This window comes from Globicephala melas, chromosome 1 (assembly GCF_963455315.2).
Source record: "Globicephala melas chromosome 1, mGloMel1.2, whole genome shotgun sequence".
NCBI lineage: Eukaryota > Metazoa > Chordata > Mammalia > Artiodactyla > Delphinidae > Globicephala > Globicephala melas.
The window spans coordinates 174,138,218-174,164,281 of NC_083314.1; the positions used below are offsets into that span (position 1 = coordinate 174,138,218).

At 52.7% G+C, this 26,064-nt stretch overlaps 1 protein-coding gene across 7 annotated transcripts in view; it reads right to left on the reverse strand.

The window, feature by feature from the left end:
• Window positions 1-26,064, reverse strand: part of IGSF21 (immunoglobin superfamily member 21) — a 269,749-nt gene that overhangs the window by 52,345 nt on the left and 191,340 nt on the right. The gene's annotated exons all lie outside the window — the stretch shown is intronic.

Below are 26,064 nucleotides of genomic sequence, written 5' to 3' on the forward strand. Positions count from 1 at the left end.
CCCCAGGGCCTGCCCCAAGCTGGCCACGTGGCCTCCATCACCCTCACTCTACACTGACTTGATGCTGAATCCCACTCTGCCCTCCTGGATCACACCTGTACCTGCTCCCCGTCCCCCAGCTTCTGAAAGAGGTGATGTGTTCTCAATCCTTCCTGGTCTCCTGGAAGTGAGTCTACCCTCAAGATCAGCTCAGAAAGCGGGACCCAGAGACTAGACTTAGATCCAGGGCAAATGGTCTCATCCCATTTGGAGTGAACTTGGCTAAAGTCACCTGAAATGGTAAGACCTGAGCCTCCCCTGGTTAATACACTCCTGGGGAAGCTGCCTGTGAAGAGAAGTCTCAACCCCAAGGGGTCAGAAATGATTCCCTCGCTTCCTTTGGGCCAATCCTTAGATTTTCTCCTCCAGCAAGCCCTGTCCAGGAGCAGACTGGGGAGACATTCCCCAGGCAGGTGTGCAGCTCTGGGGATTGCACCAGGCAGAGATGCTGGCAGAGGAAGGAAACTCTCCCTTGAATTAATGGATTCATCCTATGGGCACAGGGTGCACGTGGAGGAGGCTGGGAGTTTTGCTCCTTTCATATCAGATCTTCCAGTCCAGCCTGGTCTTAACTAGGGTGACCAGCTAGCAAGTCCTGGTTTGTCTAAGACTTTCCTGGTTTTAGCACTGAAGATTCCTTGTCCCAGGAGCCCTTCAGCTCCAGGCAAATCAGGATGCTGGTCAACCTTCCATTTAACTAACGAGCATACTAGAGAGAGGAGTGACTTGCCTTGGTCCAGACAGCAGTCAGCAGCGGGTCAAGGATGGAGAGACCAGGCCACCTGTGCCAGGTGACCCAGAAAGGGCCCTGGGAAATAGACCCAGATGACCCCCTGCAGCATGGTTTGAGGACTGTGATGGTGTTACAGAGCCCCTCACATGAGGTGGGGATGGGGGGCACATAATAGGTGTTCACTGAACTACCACTGGGATCGCCACGAGCCAAAGTCTCGATGAGTCAGGGTCTCATAGAGCCAGAAAAACCTGGTGCTATTTTTACGACACAAAGCCGGAGAGTGTGGGTCCAACTTCTTCCCCGAGCCAAGCAGGAGGACATGTCAGAACCTCTCGATGGGGCTGGGAGCCCTCAGTTGGGGACCCCACCACCTTCCAGACATCCCCTCTGGCTGGGGAGCCAGTCAAAGGTCTGGCCAGTCTAAACGTGGTGGGCTCACCTGAGGACACATGAGCAGCACCAATTAGAGGTGAACAGGCTGTCTCGAACCAGGCAGGGGACGGAGGGAGAGGGAGCTCTGGGCAGGGAACATGGGGCAGCCGAAAATCCCCCTTACCTAGGAGCTGAGCCCCTCCCTCAGCACTGAGAGCTTCTACCTTGTGTGTTTTTCCCCTTCTTTTCAGAAACTGCCTGAACTCTTTTTTTTCCCCCCCAGAACCTTTAAAAAGCCATTAGCGTGGGGACTTCCCTGGTGGCACAGTGGTTAAGAATCCGCCTGCCAATGCAGGGGACACAGGTTCAAGCCCTGGTCCAGGAAGATTCCTACATGCCGCTGAGCAACTAAGCTCGTGCGCCACAACTACTGAGCCCGCGAGCCACAACTACTGAGGCTGCGTGCCGCAACTACTGAAGCCCGTGTGCCTAGAGCCTGTGCTCGACAACAAGAGAAGCCACCGCAATGAGAAGCCCGCGCAACGCAACGAAGAGTAGCCCCCACTCGCCGCAACTAGAGAAAGGCCAAGGGCAGCAACGAAGACCCAATGTAGCCAAAAAAAAAAAGTTCAAAAAAAAAAAAGCCATTACTGTGACTTTCATCCCCCTTTTCAACCTGAAAATGGTTTCCATCATGAAACCACTCAGTAGGTATGAAATATCTGTGGCTTCCAATTAAATGTGGGGCTGGTAGTTGGAGGGGAGATAATAGAGAAGGGCGGCCAAGGGGGAGAAGTTCCAGAACAGGCTAGCGCCCTTCCCAACCCCCTCCCTCCATTGGTCTTCCCCTCCCCCATCCAGGGAACCTCAGACTCATCGCAGGACTTGCTCCTGGCCCCAGATCTGTGGATTGGCGATTCTGGCATTAATGTGTTGTAATTGGGGCCCAATTACTCACTACCCTGACAGCTAGGCTGAGGACGAGTTGAGGCCCCATTCTGCCCCTCCGCTGACTTGCTGGCCCACCCCTGAGATGCATCCTCCTAGGTCCTAGAATTTCATGCTGAGAAGGGACCCTTTGTGCCGGATGGGAACTTACTGGGGAGGGGGGATGCTCATCCAAATCTAGCTCAGCCTCCTAGGGCTGTGTGACCTCAGGCAGGTCCCTTGCCTCTCTGGTCCTTAGCTTCTGCAGCAGAGCCACAGTGAGTCATTTGTTCTGAGGCTCAAACAATATCACTGTGGAAGGGCCTCCCTCATTCCTGCCCAGAGCGCTGCTCCAGAGATGGCAGCTGGGATTTCCCAGTGGGCAAACAGGGAGTGACCTGTTTCTAATGTGGGAAAACGCCCCTTGGAAATCAAATTTTATCTTCCGAAGATGAATTCCTAGGAAATCATCTAGCTCTAGGGATCCTAGCATGGGATCCCTAGATTACCCAAGCCAGGAAGTTAGTCACCAGGATGCTGGATGCTGACATTGTGGCTCACTGGTCCCTACTGCTCTGGCCTCGTTGATGCGTGGTTGATGGAAGATGGGGGTCACTGTGCCATCCCTCCTGGCCCTCCCCACCCTGTTCAGCTGCCACACTGAGCCTCAGGCCCCGAATCCCAATCCCACCTCCCCGTCTCTCTGTTGACCCCATTCCCCTGCCCCTCTGGCCGGCTGCTTGCCCCTCCCCTGTTCCTCCCATGGTGATCCCTCCCCCTCTCTCCCCCTCCCCTTCCCCTCCTGGCTTCTCTTCTCAGCTTCTTGCCGCTGCCATGGAAATGCCATGGAAACCGCTCTCTCCTCTGCATCCCGACTGATCCACTTAGCCCTTCACAGTCAGCCTGCTCAACTCAGGCTCTGGGCTGGGAGGTGGACAAGGGCGGAGGGGCCAAGGGGTCAGGACGTTCCTTCTACCTTGTCAACACCCCATGCCACCCCAGGCCCAGCAGGCACCTGGCATGCGGCATGTGCCCCGTGGAGAAAGACACTGGGTGGTGGGGAACTAGAAACCAGGCAGTGGGCCAAAGGGACCTCGGACAAGGGAAGCTGGGCAGTGAGCCTACTAGAAGCGAGGCAGAAAGGCTGAGGGCACGAAGCTGTGCCCGCTGCCTCCTTTCTAACCCTGCGGGTGTTTTGCTTTTTAACAAGAATGTCTGCCTCTCCGTCTTTGCTTCTGTACTTGGCAGTGGGTGAGAGCTGGCATCAGGAAGATGCCAAGCCCACTGGAACCAAGCCGGCCTTCAGCGGGAGAGGGAAGGTGTGGACTATGGCTGTCCCAGGGTTCCCCGTACTTCCCGGCACGAGTGACCACCCTGATCTTGTTCAGTGAACACGGCTGTGCCCCTACTGTGTGCAAGGCTAGGGTTAGGCCACTGGACCAAGAGATTCTAGGGGACAATTCGTGCCTTGCTCATCTCTGCGTGGCAGTTGAACACCTACTGTGTGCAAGACCCTGTGGGAGGCACGTGGAACACTGATCCCTTTCAACCCTCACAGAAGCCCTCTGAAGTAAGAAAAATAATAGTAGTAATAATAACTAATAGAGCTTCCTGTGTCAGATGCTCCCAGCTTTAATGCGCTATAGTCGAGGGATCTGGGACAAGTAATTTCACATCCGTGCCTCGGTTACCCCATCAGCAAAGATCAGTCTTGACGACCACCTTGTGAGGTAGGTATTAGGATTAACAGCCCAGTTCACAGAGGAGGAAACTGAGGAACACAGATGTTGTCTAGAACTTGTTGATGGTCACTCAGCCAGAGGATGTCAGAGCTCAGGCTTGTACCCTGGCAGTCGGGCTCCGGAGTGGATGCCTTGAGCCCCCGTGCTCACTGCCTTTCTAGGTTCTGGGCTTCTGCAAGTTCCCTCCCCCGGTCAGCGGTCAGTGGCTGGATGGAAACACACTCCCGCAGGCTGGAGAGTCATAAAGGGGAAGCAGAATGATCAGGACCTCTAAGGCCCTAGAGCAGTGATTTCTGCTCCAGGCCTCCTGCCAGCTGAGGGCGGCAGCATGGGGCCCTGGGTGCATAGCCTGGCTGTGCTTTCTGGTGACCAAGAGCAGATCGCATCATCTGCAGGGACCACTTTTTCCTGGAAGCGAACTCCAGCAAGAATCTATCACATGGGTCCCTTTAATATTGGGACCACAGTGGCCCAGAGGCCAATCTCTTCAACCACAGTTTGACAAAAGGATCAGAAAAGAGGCTCAAAGAAATGGTTCTTTACCCTTAGAAAAGCAGACAGCTTGCCAAAGCATTGCAATTCAGAGAAGCCTCACCTGCTGGGGCCAGAGCCGGTGTACCCCTCCAGTGTGGCTGTCAGTCAGCCTGGCTTCCCGCAGGGAGAGGGTCAGGGGAAATACCCTCAGATTCTGAGATGGACATGGCAGCCAGCCGACATTCTGTCATTTGTGCCTACAATCACCCAGCAAGATGAAAATGACGAACCCCGCTGAACAGGTTAGGAAACTGAGGCCCAAAGAGGCCAAGCAATTTGTCTAAGGTCACACAGCTAATGCCTGAAAGAGCTGGGGTAGAGAATCAGGTCTGTCTGGCTCCCGGAGCCCAGGAAGGCCAAGCATCTGAGTGTGGCCTAGTACTCCTTCTCTCCTGTGGGATGGCCCTGGGGCTGCTTCAGAGCAGGACCAATTACCCCGGTTGAATAAAGCAGACCTTCCTTCTCCCTGCAAACTTGCAGCTCAGCCTGGAGCCCCTCAGGAGGACTTTCCCAACCAGTTCAGCTGATGGGTGACCCAGGGCCAAACCTGATTCCTGCTGTTTCATCAAAGCTGAGCTAAAAACAGCCTTGCTTTGGCAGTGGAAAATTGAAACTCCCAGCGTCCTCTTAAGGCTCTTAAACAGGTCAGCCCATCAAAAAACCCAATCCTTCAATCTGGGTTCTCTTAAAAAGTAGGGCAGGCCAATTATGTTTTACTGTCCTGAGCAACGTGGGGCTGGGAGGGGGAAGGTCAGGCCAGGGCACCCAGGGCTGCTGGCAGATGGGAGACAGAGAAGCCAGGCAGCCTCTCCCATCAGCCTCTTTGTCAAAACAAAATTAAGACGCCTGGACTCTCACTGGCACCGAGATCCCATCCAAGATAATAGGTATTTATCTTAGTGTGTTCAGCTTTGGGCTCGATGCCATGGGGATATGAAACCTGAAAGGCCTCTTGTTCCCTGCTCTGTCTCACACCCAGCACAGTGCCTCGCACATAGAAGACATACAAGGAATATCTGTTCATACCGTCATTCATTCAGTATATTTTTACTGAGTACCTATTATGTGTCAGGGCCTGCCCTAGGTGCTAGGGACACAGCTGTGAACAATACAGACAAAAGTCGCTGTCCTCATGGAGCTGATGTTCTAGTTGAGGGAGACAGACCATAAACAAAGCAATCTTACATTCATCACCTCCTTGTGAATTCCTCGGAGCAGCTCTATGAGATGAACAACAGTATGTAAATTACCACTGCAGTAACAGAAGCTGAGAGACAAAGTCAAAGACAAGGTCTCCTCTTCATGGGCTTACTTAGGGTCTGTGTAAGAAAGCTCAACAATTCAACAGTTATTCTCTTTTCATAGCAATAGAAGCCCTAATGGCTGGACACAGGACTACATGAAATAAAGACTACGTTTCCCAGCCACCCTTGCAGGAGGGGGTGGCCTTGTGACTACATTCTGGCCAATGGGATGTAAGTAAATGTGTTATGTACAACTTCCTGAAGGGTCCTTAAGGGAGGTGGTGCGTCCTTCTCCTTCCTCTTCCCCCTTCCTCCTGGCTGGAATGTAGTCCCCAGGGCTGGAGCTGCAGCAGCCTTCTTAGACTTTGAGGCAACCTTGAGAATGGCGGTCACACACAGTAGAGCATCAAAAGTGAAGGAGCTTGGGTCTCTGACACCATGGAACTCCCTACATGCTCTGGAGGTGTTACATGGGACTCTTAGGAGAAAGAAGACTAAATTTTTAACTAATTTAAGACACATTTATTTTGCGTTTTTGTGGCTTGTAGCCACAAAACTAATTCTAATGGATACAGCTTCAGACACCAGAGAGTGGTGTGGACTGCGAGGAAGAGAGAGGTCATTCCCTGGTTTAAATCAGCTACTACTTATGGCAGTCAATTGCTATAATTTGGAGATAACTGGTAAAAAGGCCACATCATCGTTTTTTGAAGAGAAGCCAAAAATAAAGATTTGTGTGTGAAATTCCAAAAGTTTGTCAGTGATTTAATTTGAAGCTTTTTTTTTTTTTTTTAATTAAAAACCCCTCAGGGTCAGTCAAACAGAACTTGTTTATTGCTGGCTTTGTCCTTGAGTCCTGGTTTGTGAGTGAGGCCCCATGAGAGGAAAGACTTACAGGGGAAACTGAAGGAGCCAGGGAGGGACAGAACTGGGACCATCAGATGCTCAGAGTTGATCCTGCCATGGAAGAGTTGGAGTGGCAGCCACCTGCAGGGTGTGTCCCCACTTCAAGCTCCCCTGGGTTTAAGCTTCTGAAATAAGCATCCTGGATTCTCAACAAGGCTGAAACAGAAACAGTGCTGTTTAACAAAACACACACACACACACACACACACACACACCCCTTAACAGCAGAAGCAAAGCTCGCAAAAGTGAGCAGTGGCCGGACAGCCTGGTGAATGTTCATGGACACACCTCTTTCAACCAAAGCCTCCACCATCTGTTCCTTCTGCTAATCGCCAGTGTAAGGAGGAGATGAGCTCTTGGTGGTGGTGCTGGGAAAGTGGGGATGAAGAAAGAAGCAACTGTCCCTCTACCTGTGTTTGGGAGGGAGGGGCAAGGGCTCTCCCTCATGTCCACAGCAATGTCATGTAATAGTTACACTCACCCAAGGAAATGCCAACAACTGGGTGTGGTGTGACCCACAGTCCTGGTTTGGGAAGAGCCATCTATGGTCAACACGCCCGTCCCCTGGCTCTGAGGAAGTTCTTCCATGTAACAGGTTACCTTTCCCCACGTATCCTCCAGACCCACCACAGGTGCCTCTGCCTGAATACTTCAGATGCCAAAGATGGCAACGCTAAGAGCGTGGACTCTAGCCTGGCTTTGAATCCTGACTCCTCCACTGACTAGCTGTGTGACCCTGAGCAAGTGACTCTATCACTCTGTGCTTCTATTTCCCCACATTAAAATTAGGGGTAGTAACAGAGACCCACTATGGAATGGAGGGGCAGGGCTCGCACACAAGATAGTGAGAGAGTTGCTCATGCCACTGTTCAAGGTCAGAGAGGACAACTGACAAAAAGGAGAGTCTGTGCAGAGCTCTGAGCAGGAGAAGGACCCTCTCGGTCTCTGAGCAAGGGGTAGGAAGGCAGCTGTGGTTTCTGGAAGGCACTGGGATGCCATCCCCAGCAGCAGCAGGAGAGACCCCATTCCTCCATGTTCAGCTTTGGAACTCACGCTCTATGGCTCCGGCAGGACCATGCCCCTGCTGGGAGGGAGAGGACAGATGACGGCTCTGCTCCGGCAGGGCCCAAGGCCTCCCGGGCATTCTACCCCCTTGCTCTGCATCATTGCCTGGCAGAGCCCAGCCCCGGTGGCTGGCACAGGATGAGGACCCCCATTGCCCTCTGTCATACTTCCGTCTCCGACTGGCTGTGGGTCTTGGTTTCCCATCAGGGACTCTGCCTTCCAGAGAGTGAGCCTGAGAGGCAAGCGGGAATCCCTACACTGGAGCGTGGCTCCAACCTAGCAAACACTGCATAACTTTTCTGTGCCTGGCACTATGCTGGGGGCTTCTACACGGGATCTCCTTAAACCTCCAGTGCATCCATCCATTTGCATTTGTCTCTCCAACCATCATCTATCCATCTACCCTTCTGTTTATCATCCATCCTTCTGTCTATCCATCCATCCAACTAACCATTCACTCATCCACCCAACCATTCCTCCATCCATTTGTCCATGCATCCAACAATTCTACATTGGGTGTCTACCATGTTCCACTCAATGGCACGTGGAGTAATTAGTAGAGAGACAACAGTGAACAAGACGGGCGTGATCCCTGCCCTCATGGAGATTACTTTCTAGTACTCCAGACAGGATTGGAACTAACCACCTAAATACATGTTTAATTAACAGTGTGATGAATTTCACGAGACATCCAGGGCACTCCTAGAATTGACAATGGGAGGACCTGACTAAGCTGCACTGGAACATCAGGAAAGGTTTTCTGAAGAAGGGACATGAACACAGAGGCCAGAAGAAAGAACAGGACTTGGCAGGTGAGGTGGTGGGGGAGGGCAGGTGGAGAGGGTTCCAGGCAAAGGGAACCAGATGTGCAAAAGACCTGGGAGGGCAGAGGATCGATGGTCACTAAAGAAGTGAGGGAAGATCCAGGGAGCGAGGGGCAGTAATACAAGATGTGGAAGGTGATGAAGGTTAGGGTCGGGCCATGACCTCCTGGGTCATGTTAAAGGGTTTGGCTTTTTTCTCAAGAACAGTGGCAGTCACTGAAGAGAGTAGAGGGGGAGGATGGAGGCATGACATGATTAGTCTGCATTTTCCACTCTGCCGAGTTAGAGAATGGGAAGAGGAAGGTCAAGAGCGGGGATGGACAGACTACCTTGGAAGCTACTGCAATGCTGTCAGATGAGAAATGCCACTGGCTTGGTCTAGCTGGGGAAATAGAGGGAAATGAGCTATCTTGGAATTGATTCAGGAGGTATTAGGGATGGGACACAGTGGCTGATTGCACGTGGAAAGTGAGGGAGACAGAGGCACCTGGATATTTCCCAAGTTTCTAGCAGCTGGCAATGGTGGGGTCCTTCACGAAACAGCTGAGAGGGGACCACGTGAGTCCAGTTTGAGTTTAAGTTGCCTGAGAGACATCCGAAGAGCAAAGTCGGATAAGGGGCTGGATGTGCAGGTCTGGAGAGAGCTCAGGCTGAGGATAAAAGCCCCATCACCACTCCCGTTTCACACTCGAGGAGCTGGCCTCAGGGAGTTGGCATAACGTGCCCAGGAGCTGGGCCGATCCCAGTTCATCTCTGGGGAGAACAACATCATGAAACCCTGGATTCCAGTGCAGCTGCACTTCCTGCCCGGGGCCAGAGTTTCCCTCTTTTCTTGGATCCAGTAGCTCCAGATGGACCAGCTTGTGCCGGCTTACAGACAGCTCCCAGCTTACAGTGGTGTCATTTCCTTGGGGCCGAGTGGAAACAGCCTGGGAGATGGTGGATGGACCAGGGCGCACGCTAGCTGATGCTAAGATTCCTCCCACACAGCACTCTTGCACTCCCCACCCTCACTCCAGCCACAGGTCTCTGGATGCACCCCTGGCCTTTGGTCCTGCTTGTGCCCTCCGCCCAGGATGCCTTCCCCCTGTGTCTTTGTTTGGTCATCTCCCACTCCCCGACCCATTATGGTCTCTGATAAACTGCTCAAGCCCCTTACCCTCCTGCACCTCCATCAAGGAGGCCAGGTGGATACCTGTGCACTCCTGGGGTCCCCAGTTCCCATTGTCTGTCTGTCCAGATCTTCCCTGTCACCAATCCCCACCCCCCTAGGCTGTGAGTACCTCCCACAGCTCAAGAAGTGTGTTTTCTGTTGGTGGGAATGTACATTGGTGCAGCCACTGTGGAAAACAGTATGGAGGTTCCTCCAAAAACTAAAAATAGAACTACCGTATGACCCATCAAATGCACTACTGGGTACATATCTGAAAAAAACAAAAACACTAATTCAGAAAGATACATCACCCTAATGTTCATAGCAGCACTATTTACAGCTGCTGAGATACAGAAGCTACTAAGTGTCCATCAGCTGATGAATGGATAAAGAAGGTGTGGTCTACACACACACACACACACAATGGAATACTACTCAGCCATTAAAAAGAACAAAATTTTGCCATTTGCAGCAACACAGATGGACTTGGAGGGCATTATGCTAAGTGAAATGAGGCAGACAGAGAAAGACAAATACTGTATGATATTGATTATATGTGAAATCTAAAAAATACAACAAACGTGTGAATATAACAACAAAAAAAGCAGACTCACAGATGTAGAGAACAAACTAGTGGTTACCAGTGGAGAGGAATGGGGAGGGGCAATATAGGGATGGGGGAGCGGCAGGTACAATCTATTGGGTGTAAGATACGCTCAAGGATGTTTTGTACAACGTGAGGAATAGAGCCAATATTTTGTAATAATATATAGCCAACGTTTGTAATAACTGGAAAGTAACCTTCAAAAATTGTCCAAAAATTTTTTAAAGTTAAAAAAAATTAAAAAAAATAAAAAGGTATCACAAGTTAAAAAAAAAAAGAAAAGAAAGAAATGTGTCTTATCGCAGCCAGAATTCCTAGTTGCCCTCCCAGGCCTGGTGTATCCTCAGCATTGGTGCCAGTTTGCTGAGACGTGGGAGAGGACAGTGCTGAGAACCAAGGTTTGGCCTCAGACCACCCTGCCTGGGTCCCAGCTCTGCTCCAAGTCATCCTCTCTGTGGCCTCAAGCAAGTCACTTCCCTTCTCTGATCCCCTGTTTCCTCATCTGCAAAGAGAGCTTCATGAAGGACGGCCCTCGCAGACTTATCTGACAATTAAAGAAATTCAAGTGTATGGAGATCATAACAGAGGGCCCAGCACATGGTACCCACATCATACACACTCCATAAATGTTTGCACTATTATTATTATTCATTAGGCACGAATCACCTTTCTACGTAGAAGATGACCTCCGCTAGCCTCCGGGGAATGAGTCAAATCTCTAAAGCTGGAATCGTGACAAGGGAGGATCAACCAGGCTGGGCTGGAGGATGGAGAGGGCTAAAACAGACTAGATATTTTCTTTGTTAAAAAATAATGTTGGGCCATGTTCATGAGAAGGCAGATGCATGAGAATAGGTTTATCAAGGTGGTTTTCAGTTCCACTGCAATTTAAAATAAATAAGTCAATTTAATGTTTACAGAGTGAGTTATGCCTTATTAGGGACACGGTGAGCTGAGGAAACTTGGCCAAGGAGAAATTTGAGAAATTGGCCCCGGCCGTGAGGGTAATTACAGCAATGCTTTAGTGTGCAGTCTTGCCCAATGATAGTTTCATTCTGTCTAATTTATTAGCTTATTAGCTTTATGGTGAATATAGAAAGCTATACCACAACATGGGCCTAATTTGATCAGAGCCAAACAGTCATGTCTTCCCGAGGTGGTCTTGATAAAGGACGAGACCCCTGTTTTGAAATTGTTTCCAAGTTTTCTAGAAAGATTCAGGGCAGAGTTCCAGGCCTCTGGGTCCTGGGGCTGTGAATTAGAAAGGCAATAAAGGACAGTGGTCCAGAGTGCAGACCATCTGGTTTTAAACACCAGCTCCTCTGCTTTCTGGTTATGTGGCCTCAAGACCTTAGCTGGTCCAGGACTCAGTTTTCTCACCTGTAAAATGGGAGCAATAAATATTCCTACCCATATGGTAATCCAGAGCCCTATGGAACAGGGCCTGGCCAGATTGCTCACCACTGTCTCCCCAGAGCCCAGCACTGTGCCTGGCTTGTCACAGGTGTTTGGTAAATATTGTTGGATGAACGTGGCAAAGGCCAACATCCACGTGAGGTGCTTAGCACATAATCTCCACTACCCTCGTATCTCATGTGCATCCTGCCAGTTCTAAGGGCTTTACTAACTCATTTCAACCTCACAAACACCCTACGAGGTGGGTACTATTATCATCATCCCCATTTTAGAGATGGGGAAGCTGAGGCACAGAGAGGTAGTGACTTGCCTAGGGTCCCACAGCCAGTAAGTGACAGAGCTGGGATTCAGACACCAGGACCCTAGCTCCAGGGTGACTCTATCATGTCACCTTCTGTCTTAAGCGTTCTTTAAGTTGTAGCTTTATTATTGATAACAAAGGTTCAGGTGACACCTTAATTTCAGGTGTCTAGCCTCTAGAATTGTGTGAGAATACACTTCTGTTGTTTTAAGCCACTCAGCTTGTGGTATTTTGTTACAGCAGCCCAAGCAAACCCACATGGGCGGCCTCCACTCCAGCTGAGCATTTGACTTTCTGAGGCTCTGGCACTGCCTCTCCCAGGAATACAACCAAAAGAAATGAATGGTCAGGTTCAAAGCAACTCCACTTGTCATCGTGAAAAACTGGAAGCAACTCTCTGCAATGTCCCTCCATGGGAGAATGGGTAAATAAACTGTGATCGAGCCAGGCAGTGGAGTACTATGCAGCAGTGACTCGCTGAGTGAAAGAAGCCTGATGCGGAAGGTGTGATCCTATTTGTGTGCAGAGCAAAGGTAGGAAAGACTAGTTTAAGTGGATTCAAAAGTCAGAATCACGTTTCCCTCTTGGTGGATGGAAACCTCGTGGGATGCTGGAAATGCTTTATATCCTGATCTGGGCGGTGGGTGGGCAGCGGGGCGTATGCCTGTGTAATGATTCCCTAAGCTGGGCCGTTTAGATGAAGCACTTTCCTGTGTGTATGTTATACCCTGATGTAAATAAAAGGGAAATACATAGATGGGGAGCCCCCACTGGAGAGCCTCAGAAGTCTCACAGAGGCATCTGGAGTTGCTTCTGTTGGTCTCCAAGAGGCTGAGGGTGGATGACTGTTGAGCAGCGGAGGAGGTGCATATAGCCGTGAGCAGGACGGGGGGCACTTAGTGGCATCTAAAGAGGAGTTATGACAAGTCCAGGGGCCCCCTTGGTCCATCAGCAGCTGGAGCAGCTGGCACGTGCCCCTCCCCACCCTAGATCTCAAGGGTTGGCATCATAGCCTCGGCAAGCAGGGGGGAAACATTGCGGGGAGAGCTAATGGTGCAGAGACGCAGCCCAGGTTCTCTCTCCTCCCGTGCCAGCTTCTCCTTATCAGCTCCCTCCGCTGGGCCCTGCTCTGTTCCCATCCACTCCATCATTCCTAGGGCACCCTGGGATTTTCCCCATCAGACTTCAGCACCTCCAAGCCCTCATGGCCTGTCTCCTGCACTGGTACATTGCAGAGGCAAAAAGGAGGCAGTCTTTCAACAGCCAGCTAGAGGCAGTGGAGGGAACGGCCACCCGGGGTATACCCCAGCACCACAGGAAGTGTGGCGCACAGGCTCAGAGATGCTGAGTGATCTGCCCAAGGTCCCACAGCTCTCAAGGGGCACATCTGGGCTCCCCACTCCAGTCCTCTTGACCCCAGAGGCTGGTCCTTTCCTCCATACACCCCAGACTCCTGCAACAACCAAACAAGTGAACGAACTTCCAGGCCCATGGTGATTGGTGGTGTGGTCTCGTGGAGAACAGGTACCCTCGCTGCAGACTGCCCGGGTTCAAGACTTGGCTCCACCCCTTGCCACACGCTTAACCTGGGGCAAGGCATTTAACCACTTGGCCCCTCAGTTTTCCCATCTGTGAAATGGGACCAATAGTGGTTGTCTGCCCCATAGCTGTGACTTTTTACCTGGCACGTAGGAAGCCCCAGACAAATGTTTGCTATTATAAAGAGCTGGTGTTTTTAATCATTGGTGGCTACAAAGATGAAAGCAAAAAAGGTCACATTTCTGCTTGGGAGCCCTTTGAGGGCATCAGACCCACAGAGAGACCCTTTGTGGGCACTTCCTGTTCTTTCTCAACGACTCTGGTGGGGAGAAGCCAGGGGTGGCAGAGCCCAGATCCCACTCAGCCGCAGCTTCTCCAGCGTGGCAACGTGACTGTGGGTCCAGGCACCAGGCACCGAGTAGGATCCTGCCAAGACGGCTCCAGGCAGCGTTCATGAGCACTTGGGCCTGAGCTCTGGCCGTTCCCAGCTGCTCTGATCCAGCTTGAGGCCTGCTTCAAATCCCAGATCTGCCCTGCAGGCTGCATGGGTTCTGGGCGTGGATGCAAGCTCTGCTGGGCCCATAGACCTCACAGGGTCATCTGGGCCATCCCCCGGCTTTCCCATCACACTCACATCAAGCCAGAAAAGGGGGGGCTCCTGCCTCTTGTCTGAACCTCCAGAGGAGGGCCCCTGGGGGAGGTGGGAAGTGGGGAGTCGGGGGTGGTAGGCGGGGCACCGAGTGGTCAGGCTTGTCTGGTTGGTGAAGGAGGCAACAGGACAAGCACGGAGGTGGAGGCTCTGGGTTCTGGGCCTCTGACCCCTCAGGGAAGAGCCCACAAAGCAAGTTACCACCTCCTCAGCCCCCCGGCCCAGGATGCCCACATAAGCCCATGCTGCAACCTTGGCACATGGGCACCTGGGCATGGAAGGTCCTCACCCGCATGCCCTGGACCCTACAGTCCATCCCACAGCGCCACACACTGTACTGCAACTGTCTCTTTATGCATCTGTCTGGGCCTCAGTTTCTGCATCTGTAAAATGGAACGTGGGGCTTGGCCTACCTCATGGGATGTTGTGGGGATTGAATGACACAATCCATGTAAAATGTTTAAACCACGTCAGTGTTCAGCAAATAGCCCTTCCTTTGGGGGATGGGGAGGGTTTTGTTCTGCCCTCGTGTCGCCCTGCTCCGCTTAACTTGGCATCTGGCTCATCAGAGGCGCTCGGAAATGTTCACTGAATGAACAAGAGAACACCGTGTTCAGTGATTCCTTTCCCCACTCACTCCCCAAAAATCTCCAGGCCAGACTGCGGGTAGCAGCTGTACTCAGGAGGGTCACCTGGGAGGAGGGGCCGGGGAAGAGTCCCTGAAAAGCAGAAGGGAAAGCCAGATCCTTCATTCATTCTTTCCACCCTTCCTCTGTGCTGAGCTCTGCTGGGCCCAGGTGGGTGTTGGTGGGTGGTCCCTCCCTCCAGGAGCGACAGTCAAGGAAGGGTGATGGGAGAGGCTCCTGAGACCCTAGGGAACAGGGGTCCTTGCTGGGGCAAGTGGAGAGGGCCTCCTATGAGCCAACAACATTTCCCCTCCATTATTATTATTATTTTGCATTATGGTATAAAATTTGTCTCATACAGAAGTATATATACGTATGAAGCATATTATAGACACGCACCTGTGAGTCAGCCGTCTTTTACTTAATACCACCATGGGCTAGGTGTTAGGCATTTTGATGGTAAGAATTCCTGCAACGCTCACCACAGCTCGGGGTTGGGGGTGGAACCATCATTCTCCTACCAATGAATAAGCTGAGGCTCAAAGTCCTGCCCAGTGTCACCACAGATAGCATCTGATAGAGGCAAACCATAGTTGCATATCTACCCGCATCATAGCCAAGAGTGATGGGGGTCCCATATCCTGGTACCCTGAACCTGCTGGAGCACTTACATAGCAGTGGCTGTGAGCCTGTATTCTGCCTCTGACCTCTCCCGTAGCTGGTGGGTTTGAATCCTGGCTCGGCCACCTGCCGGCTGTGTGACCTTGGGCAAGTCACTTAACCTCTCTGAGCTTCATCTTTTCACCTACCAATGGGGGTAGTAATAACCCCGACAGTGCGAGGATTTATGAGTCAATGTGTTAAAGCTTCCCGCAGGGCATAAGAGCTTGGTAAACGCTGGCGCTGGCATTGTCGTTAGTTCTCAGGTCTCAGGGCTCTGGCTAGAGCATCACTCTCGTGGGGGAAGCAAAGATCCAGTCCATCGGTGAGTCCTGCCCGCTCTGCTTCCAAATTCTTCTCCCATCACTTCCCTCCCCCTCCCTCCACCCTAGCCACCTCTCCTCCCTGGTCCCTCTGCCTTCACTTTCACAACCTCTCCAATAGCTAAGGTGGGTCTTTTAACAACACACACATAGAAACAAGATCGACCTCGATGGCTCCACATCACCCCTAGAGTACAATTCAAACTCTCTCTAAAGACCCAGAATGATCTCCAACAGCGGTTCTCAAACTTGCCTGCATATTGGAATCACCTTGGTGACTTTGAAAAACTGATGTCCGAGTCCCCACACCCTTGCCCACAAAGTTCTAACTTAACCAGCAGGGCTTGGCCTGGGCATCAGGAGTGTGTAAAGCTCCTGGACGTTTCTGATGTGGACCATGGATGACGGCATTGGCCTCACCTGGGGGATGACTGGAGGCATAGGCCCTGGGGCCCTCCCCCAGACCCACGGGATGAGAATCTGTATTGTAATAAGCGATTCCTGGGTATGGAATCGTTCAAGAGGCCTGCACCCTGAGACCTGGCCTCTGCTGACCCCTCCCCTCATCTCCCACAATCCTCGCGGGGCCTGTCGATTCCCCAGCCTCACTGGGCTTGTTTCTGCTCTTTCTTGTCACGTGGAGCTTGCTCCCATCCCAGGCCCTTGCTTCCTCCTCTGCCGGGATGCTCATTCCCCGGACTTTACGTGGCTGCTTCATCTTGCCATCCAGGCCTCAGAGAGCCCCCGTCCTCTCCCTGTGTTGCCAGCACAACCCCAGGAATACCAGCTCCGTGGGGACAGGGTTCTTGTCTCCCTTGCTCACCCTTGTCCCCCGAGGTCTTCAGTTAAGAAACACTTTTTAAACAACGAGTGAATAATTAGGGCAAGTCCTGACCATGGTGCATGGGACCTGTCATCAGAACTTCATTCCACCCCCCCCCACCGAGGGTGCCGCCTGACACTGGGCTTGCAGTTCCTCGGGGTTGATTCTGGGTGAAGACACTGTCTCCGAAAGGCCCCTGGTAAAAGGCAAACCGCCAGAGCTCCCTCCCCACCCCACCCCACCGGCATAGGGGCTCAGCCGCATTCACGGGGGAGGCCCCCAGAGGAGGCAAGTTCTGTGTGATGGGGAAGCTCTCCCAGCTCTTGTGATGGTCACTTCCTCTCTCTGTGCTGAGCTTGGTCCCCATAAATAGGGTCTAAGATCGACACTCCATAGGGTTTAAGCAAATGATGGATGGGAAAGTTTTGCTGACAGTTTGAAATAATAATTCTACATTTGGATAATCTGTCAGCTCATCAGTTTAAGAGATCTCTACTGAGACCTTGTGCTGGACACTGAGGTCCTAGAGATGAAGAGAGGAAGGTCCCTACTCTTGAGGGACAAGACATCCTTGGTGATCGAGGGGGCGCAGGCAGAGGGCTCCCTAGTTGCAATACCCCAGGGTATCAGCAGAGGGCGGCAGACAGCTTTGCAAGCACTTCCCTCCCCTGGGAAGAAACTGGTGAGAAGGGTGCGTTCTGGGAGTCCCAGTAGACTCCTAGCGGGCCTGGGGACAAATGCAGAATGGGGGTGGGTGGGTGCAGTGTGCTGCTCTGTGCCAGCTGTGGACTCAGCGGAGTACACGCATCTCAGTCACTGTGTCTAAGGTCTCCACTAACCCAAGACCCAACCACAGAGAAGTACCCAGGATCCCACCTCCAGTGCGGAATGGGGACCCACCTGGAGCCTCGGGACCCAGGGTCTGTGCTGCTGGGGAGATTCTGGGGCCATAGACGGACTCCGAGCCAAGAGATGCAAGCATGTGCAGGGAGAGGAAATGAAAAGCTTCGTGCCTGTGTGTGTGCGCGCACGTGTATGTCTGTGTGCACAGAACGGGAGGGCAAAGCCCCTGCACGGGGAGGGGGAAATGAAGGAGAAGATCACACTGAGAAAGGGAAACCACAGGAAAAACTGAAATTCAAGGAGCAAAAGTAGAAGAAGGTCGACCTTTACCAGTGGGACGTGAAGGGAGGCAGGGCGCACCAGGACCTGGCGGTCCTTCCGGAGGGTACTGAGTTCCAGCCTGTGCCGCCGGTACTGGCCCACCTGGGCTGCTCATGGCCTGGGTGGGGGCAGATTTGTGTGAGTGAAAAATTGCGACCTGGCATGAGAAGAGCTGAATGCAATGCACAGGGCTCTCCTGGAGGACCGTCGGTAGCATTGATTCTGCGCGGAGGCAACAGGGTCGGGGAGGACGGGGCCCGGACCCACTGCTGGGCTTCAAAACGGTAAAGAAGGACAGGCGACTGCTGGAGGAGAGAAGCGGAAACTAAGATGTTAACACCAGGGGGTTGAGGAAGCGAGAGGAGAGGGCAGCAGGGGCAGGTGGAAAGTGGGGGGACAGGGGACTCCGTCGTGCTCAGTGAGGACTTAGGCAGAGCAGTGGAAGCATGTTCGCCTCAATGGATTTCTCAGCAGGTAAATGGAATTGACGCCACCAGCGGAGGCAGATAAGGAGACCTGGGAGTCGCATTTCTAGGGCCAGAATTGGACATCACTTGGTCTCCTTGGCCAGGGAGTCCAGGGGCCTGGAACTGCCAGGCAGTGTCTATTTTTAAGATGGTGACTAACTCTGGCAGCTTCCTACCTGGAGGCATCAAGCATGGGGGGCCACAGATCCACTGTGTGTGTGCGCGGGTGCACATGCGCTCATGCGGGGGCGTGTCGGGATGAAGACACAAGGTCACGTACCCTCACTACGTCACTTGAGTCTCCAGTGCCTGGCAGAGGTCCTGGCACGGGGTGGTCACTCATGACTGCTGGTTGAAAGAGCCTGCCCCTGACGGCCCAGAGACCCAATATGACTCCAGTGGCTGTTTGAACGCCACGGCTTGGGTATGAACCCAAGCTTCCCCATGTGCAAGCTGTGTGACCTTGGACAAGTGACTGTACCTCTCTGTGCTTTCATGTCATCATCTATATAACAGGATTCAATGAGTCTGAGATCTGCACTCCACGAGATGGTTGCTCAGGTTAAACCGATGATGGATGGAAAAAAGCTTTGCTGACTGTTTGAAATGACAATTCCATATCTGGATAGGCTGTCAGCCTATTGATTCAAGAAACCTTTACTGAGGGCCTGGGCTTCCATCCCAGGCCCTGTGTCAGGCACTGAGGACCTAGAGATGAAGAAGGGAGGGTCCAGTTCTAAGAGACAAGACCCAAGAGGGACAGCTGAGAGCAGGCGTCTCTGCAGAGCACTTCCTGCAGGCCCGACACAGAGGGTGGGTCCAGGAACTCTTCCCTAACGGATGCTCTGGGGGTGGGAGGCTGGGGATGGGGTCCAGTGAAACTTATGGCTCAGAAAGTGTGGGTACACTCTACCTTTGGGGAAAATCCCAGGGGGCTGTGGAAAGAACGTCTTGCTCCTGAGCCCCCTGCCCCCCAGTCAAGGCCCCACTTCCCGAGAAGCTTAGCACCGGGCCCAGCATACTGTTATTACTCCGTCTGCTGATAGCTCGTGGTGTTTGGTGTGGGGACGGCCCAGGCTCCTGAAATCGCTGGTGCCTGTGTGGTCGCCCTGGACTGCAGGTCACTGGCTGGGCCAGCTGTTTGGTCATCTTTAACCCAAACGAGTCTGGCCCCCGGGTGCCTTAGGATATCGTCTGTCGCCCACCGGCTACCGGCAGCAACGAGAATTATCTGTGCCTTGCAGCTTCCCGCTGAATCCTTTGCCCCCATCTGCACATCGGAGCTGATGGGAGGTGCGGTGTGCAGCAGAGTTTTCCAAATCTCGCTGCCAACATCTTTACCTGGAAGACTTTTTTAAAAGACTGCTTCCGCAGGCCTTGCTCCAGGATGCTTGAATCAAATTCCGTCTTGGTGGGGCCCAGGAACTGATATTTTTAAGCAACTCCCAAGGTGACCCTAATGCAGGTGGTGCACTGATCGGCTTGTGGTGTAGACACCACGGAGGGTAGCTCGTGCTCAGGTGGTATAACTGGCAGCCTCTCCTTTAGGGCGCGGTGGGCTGTGAGGGGAGCGCTCAGCTGAAAACTTCCTGGGAGGCAGACTGCAGCCCCAACTCCTAAAATAATCCCTGGTTTTGATTTGGGGACCCAGCTGCCACTTGGGGTTGGAGACCTGGGGTGTTCAATTCTGATGCTACTCAGAGGCAGCTGTTATGAGCAAAGTGCTGAAAGGGCTCACGGGTATCCTTACAACATCCCTGGCTCATTCGCTTCTTGGGTGGGAGAGAGAGGAGTGGGTTTACAGTAGGTCACGTACTGGGCGTAACCTTGATAGTTCCCTATGAGCGGGGTCTGAGCTCGTCCACTCTCCCAGCACCCAGCACCAGCTGGGCACGTAGTAGGTGTCCAATGTGTGTTTGCTGAGTGCTCAAATAAATGAATAAATGAAGGACCATGTCCTGTGCAAGCAGCATGGGTTATGTAGGTTCTGGAGACAAAAGATGTATGGTCCACTATACCGTGCAAAGAGGTGAGCTGTGGAATTCACACTTGCAAATCAACAAGGGCCAGAGGGCACTTTTTTGTGTACCAACGGTGGAGAAGGAGTTTGCCCTGCCCGCTAACAGCTGACACTGCAGAAGGGACACGGAACATTTCAAAGGGAAACAAACCCCTCTCTGATCTTTGGACCCAACAGCGAATATGTCTATTTTAAAACCAACCCCATTTTTCCTTTGGAACAGATTCCAGAGAGCTGTGACTTTGAAACCTCCGTCTGCCTACCTGGAGCAGCCTTGCTACTACTTCAGCACTTCCCTACCTGCCTCCGTGCCTTTGCACACACAGTGTCCGCTACCTGCAGTATCCGCTCCCAGGCTCCTCTTTGTCTAAAACCTACTTATGCTTCTAGGGCCACTTCAAATGCCACCTTCTCCACGATTTGCCCGGGCTCTCCATCTCTGATTCATCATTGCATTACATCTGAATCTTCCCCATGGTAGCCATCACTTGATTACCTGAATTGTTAGCTATTTATCTCCATGTTTTATCTCCTCTTTCCTTTCATCCCACAAATATTTATAGCTCCTCTCTAAATGCCAAGTAGGTTCTGAGGTCACTGAGATGAAAACGATAGAGCAGAGCCTCGGAGGAGCTTATGGGCTGGTGGGGTGGGGGGAAGAGGGAGAAGGCTTTAAGCTCCATGGCGGCAGGGGCTGCGTCTTGCCCACCTCTGGGCACTGTGCCCCCCGCCCCCCAGCTCTGTGCCTTGAATGCAGCAAACACTCGATATGAGCTATCAAGAGACTACACGAACGGGTGCATCTCAAAGTAATAAAGGGAGTGGCATGTCTTTCCGTGTCCTCAATCCTCCAGGCTCTTCTTTCATTTACTTGATTTCTCCCACATCTCCCTCCTCTGATAAATACGAATTAGGAAGGTGTAACTGTGCACTCACATTCTCCACGAAGCCCCCAGGCTCTGCCCCATCCCCCCACCCTCCCAGCTGTTCTCAGCCTCCTGCAGGTTTGGGGGCGGGGGGTGGGGGGATATGGAGCCTGGTCACACGTTCACAGCGCGTGGCAATCAGCCCTCACCTTTGCCTCCTGGCCCCTGCCAGCCCGAAGCGGTGGGCCAGCTCCCTCTCCCAGCTTCACTCAGGTTTGGAATCTAAGTCCTGAGACCTATGAAGAGACCTCTCTCTCCCTCCCCAGACCCCTCTGAGGAAAGCTTTGTCTTCCTTTCCTGACCCCACCAACCCACGCTCCGCTTGGCAACCGGGGTGAGCTTTACAAGACACACCACGTCAGAGCCCAACCTTCAGTGGCTTCCAGGACGTTGAGAATAAAAGCCAACTTGTTTCCTTGCTCCCTGAACTCTGGCCACACTGGCCCTCTGGCAGCTCCTAGATCACGCCAAGCTGCTTCTCACCTCAGGATCTTTGCACTTGCTGTGCCTTCTACCTGGAATGCCCTCCCTACCTCCAGCCTGGTCTGTCAGGCTTCTTTTATCCTATAGATCCCTGCTCAGATGTCTCCTATAAGAAACCTCATAGCACGCTCCCCCTCCCCCCACCGCCGCCACACATACTCCACGACTCTCATCATCTCCATCACATTCCCTTATTTCCTTCATCATCTACTGAAGATATTTTTCTGTATTCTTTCAAACACATTTTTTTTATAGTCTGTCTCTTCTCACCCCCTGCATCGCGTAAGACTCACCAGAGCACGTCTGATTATGTCTCGTTCACCATTTTATCACCAGCACCGTCCCTGACATACAGCAATTGCTCCATTCCTTTGTGATAAATAAATGATGCCCGGGTTGGGGGAAGGTGAGGAGGCCTGAATTCCTTCTTCCAAAGTTTATCCCGCAGCCGTGAGAGCGTCAGTGAAAGACATCCACCACGCCTTCTACCACTAACTCATCCACTCCACAATTATCTACAAATTGTCCACACTGGGCAGGGGGTGCTGGGCTGGGCGGCTGGAGAGATGGCAGTGAAGACATCACTCCTAATCCCCATCCTCGTGGGGCTTCCGGTCAAGTGCAGGAGGCACTTTGAATACCCGGTGTCAGGGCAGTGAGTATGGGAGGGGAAGGGCACTGGGGTGCCTGGCCCAGTCTGGGCAGTCAGGGCGGGCTTCCTGGAGGAAGCAACATTTAAGCTGAACCTGAAAGGATAAGCAGGGCCTCGGCAAAGAGAGGTGGGCAAGGCGTGGGAGGGGCGCACTCTTGAACCCTTGAGTCTAGATTTCCCTCACCGCCAAATGAGGCCAGTGAAGCCTGCTTGGTGTTCCTAGGGACACCCTGGGCTGATGCGATGGGGCATGGACTGCAGAGGACTTCGGGAAACAGAAGACACAAGGTGTGGTGGGGGGAGCAGGGGCTGGTGAAGGCTCGCTGTGATTCACCCTGACCTCCAAGGAGGCCACAGCTGCCATTTGGGGATGGCCACATTCTGCAGGGATTAATGAGTTTTGCCCACACAATCTTCTTCTCAGTGAGGGGGGTCCATGCATCTGGTCCACTTCTGCCCGGCCTGATGGAACAGGTGAACGGGGCCTGAGGCAGGGCCTGAGAGGGCAGGGGTAGAGGATGGCAGATGTGCAGGATGCCCGCAGGTGGGACTGTTACTAATATCCTATGTCCCCACCTAGGGGCCCCTGAGAAACAGAACCTGAGACAAGGAATCTATTGGGAGCCGCTGGCTTATTTAGGAGGGTATCCCAGGCAGCTGGAAAGGGAGTGGGGATTGAGCGGGAGGGAAGTCAACACAGGTACATCCTGGAGGTTATTCAGTCCCGCTGGGGAACTCGTGGACAGTGGAGAAGACACATCTGAGTTGCCCCACTGGAGGGACGAGGGGACTGGGGTTTCATCTAACACCTCCCATCAGTCATTGGCCGAGGCTGCTCCCAGACATCAACTCCCTGGCACTTGGGCTCTGACGTCTGCCACACCTGCCTTGTCCCCGCCATGGATGGCTCCTTCCCAGCCCACAGGTCTCAGCCCAGGGCCACCTTCCTGGGAGGCTCTGCCTGCCACCCCAGCACCTTAGTCCTCCTGGCACTGCAAGCTGCTCGCCCCTCGTTACGTGATCACCATCGGACCCACATCTTTGTGGAATGTGTCATGAAAAATTTATTGACGTCTTGCTTCCCTTGTTTCGTCTCTGTCTCCCCCACAAGAGTGTAAAGCCTCGTCTTTCTTGTTCCCCACTGGATCCCCGGCACCTGCATCATACCAGGCTCCTAGTAGGTGCTCAGTTAAATATCCTTTGAAGGAATAAATTATTGTCAATTCCAAACTGGGAGCTCTGGGCTCTGAGGCTCAGAACTAGAAAGGCATTTGATCGATGGAATCTTCGGGGTGTGCAGAGGGGCAGTGACCTGCCCAAGAGGTCATGAACTGGGGTCCTACCCCTGCACCCCCCAACCTGGGGACAGAAGCCCTGTCACCCCACCTGACTCCCATCCCTCCGGGAACCCCACCAGTGGGAGGAAAAGCTCTGGGATTCCCTAAGTCTCCCCTGGCTGCCCAGAAAATTGCTCTCTGCCAACTCTTGGTAATCTTCTCAGTCTCATTCTCTTCCCACTTTCCCCAGCTGAAGAGGAAGCGGCCCAGACAGCTGCGGAGCTGGGACTCTCTCTAGATGAGATGCATTAATTTGTAAACATCTTCATTTATATGTAAATGTGGAGTCCCGCACCCCTCACCAGCCCTAACGAAGCCCTGCAGCCTCAGAAGCAGCCTCAGCCAGCCAGCACAGCTGCTCCTGCGGCTGCAACTCTCCGCGACAGGATCAGACTCTCCAAGAGGGCCTGCTCCTTCCTTCCCTTCTTCTGTGGCTTCCTTGAGGCCCCCCTGCCCTGCTGCTCTCTGCCTGGGAGACCCGCCCCCCATTGTAACCAAGGTTCCAGGAGAAGGCTGGGGAAGAAGAGAGCGCTGGCCGCAAGTGAGCTGCTGTGTGACCTTGGACTAGTCTCTTTCCCTCTCTGAGCCTCGGTTTCCTCAGCCGTAAAATGAGAAAGGCAGTGTGGTGGAGGGGTGGGATGAGGTGGGTTGAGGTCCAACCAAGTTGATGTTGTTATAGCAGGGGACCCTTGGGCAAGTCCCTTGACCTTGCTGAACTTTGACCCCATCTGTAAAATCAGGACTACAGAAATTAATAATAATAATAATAATACCTGCCTGCATTCCCGGTGTTGTTAGTGAGGATCAAGAGAAAGAGTGCACAGGGAGGGTTTTGTGAGATTTGGGGAAAGGTGAGGGCTTTTTTTTTATGATGAGGAAAGGAGGGCTTTTCTAGGCAAGAAGAGCATGCACCACTCAGCAACTACGGCTGCACTTTACGCAAATTATTAACTCAACTCACGAGGTTGCAGTGAGCTTCGTCCTGTTGTCATTCCCTTTTAGAGACTGGGAAACTCAAGCACAGAGTTACCAACCCAAGATTACGCTAAAGCAAGGGGGTGGAGGAGCCAGGATTAGAACTCAAGCCATCAGACGTAAGTCTCATCAAACCCCACAACGACTGTTTAAGCCAATCATATTAAGCCTGCTTTACAGGTGAGGACACCAAGGCAGAGAGAGGTCAAGGTCCTTATGGTCCAAGGTAACTCAGCAGGAAGTAGCTGAGCTGGGCTTTGAACCAGGTCTTTGCGTACCAGGGCTGTGCTCTGGTTACATGAGATGGTGGGGGTCAGAGCCAAGGAAACACCCTGGAGACCATACCTGCAGCCACGGGTGGGGGACTGAAAATGATGGTATGTGGGGAGCTGTTGCTTCCCAGAGACCTTGGTAACCAGGCAGAGGTGTGGCAGGCGGAGACGGGTTTCTGGGAAGCTGGAGGTGATCTAAACGTCCACTTGTACAAAATCAGCTGTGGCTCCCAGGATAGCTATTTTCTTCTCCAAAATGAGTTTTTACCTTTTGTTCATTTTGATGGTAACTGGTGGGTCTTAGGTGTGCTTTAAGGCACCCCAAATCATTTTGGGAAGCGGGTGTAGGAGAAATCATAAATAGATGGATGAAGGTATCTGTGTGGCCATTTGTACACCTCTTTGGAGCCCCTTCACATCCACATTCTCACCAGATTCCCCCAACAAACGCTGGGTCTGAGCTCCTAACACAAAGCCCAGAGAGAGGAGCACCCAGAAAGGTCCTCCAGGGGAGACACCCACCTTCCGTTCTTACCAAAGTGGGCATGGAAGGACCACCAGCCAGATTCCCTACGCAGGGCTGGATTTACCCTTTGCAATCTTCTTGTCACATTTTCTACTTTTATCCACAGGGAAACTGACACCCAAAGGGCCAAGGAGGGTGCCCAGGGTCATCCACTCAATTTGCAAATTTTATTGTGTACCTACTGTGTGTCAGGCCTCGTGTTGAGAGCTGAGGGTGCAAGGTGAAGGGGGAGCACCCATTCTGTCCTGGTGCTCATGGTCACAGAGAGAAGGACCAACCAGTGTGTGGAGAGTGGGGCCTTATCCTCCTGGCGGGTCAGGGGTAAGGCATAAGCGGGGACGCGGCAGGCACCCACGAAGCACAGCGCGAGCCAGCTTGTCTCCTGCAGCCTCTCCCTGCGTGCCTGGTGTAGCCAGGTTGTCCTCTAGCTTCGGAGCAGACTGCCACTTTCTGCCTGGCCACCAGGCAAAGCATTTGGCTGTGTCGTGTGAAAAAGCATGCACGCGTGTGTGTGTGTGTGTGTGTGTGCACGTGTGTGTGTGTGGGTGTGTGTGTGCATGCGTGTGTGGGTGTGTGGGTGGGTGTGTGGGTGTGTGGGTGTGTGTGTGTGTGCACGTGTGTGTGTGTGTGCGCACGTGTGTGTGTGTGTGTGCGCACGTGTGTGTGTGTGTGTGTGTGTGTGCGTGTGTTCTGGAGGAGCCGCAGCCATTGGCTTTGGGGGAGGTCGGTTCTGCTGGGGTGGTGGGCTGTCTAAAGAAG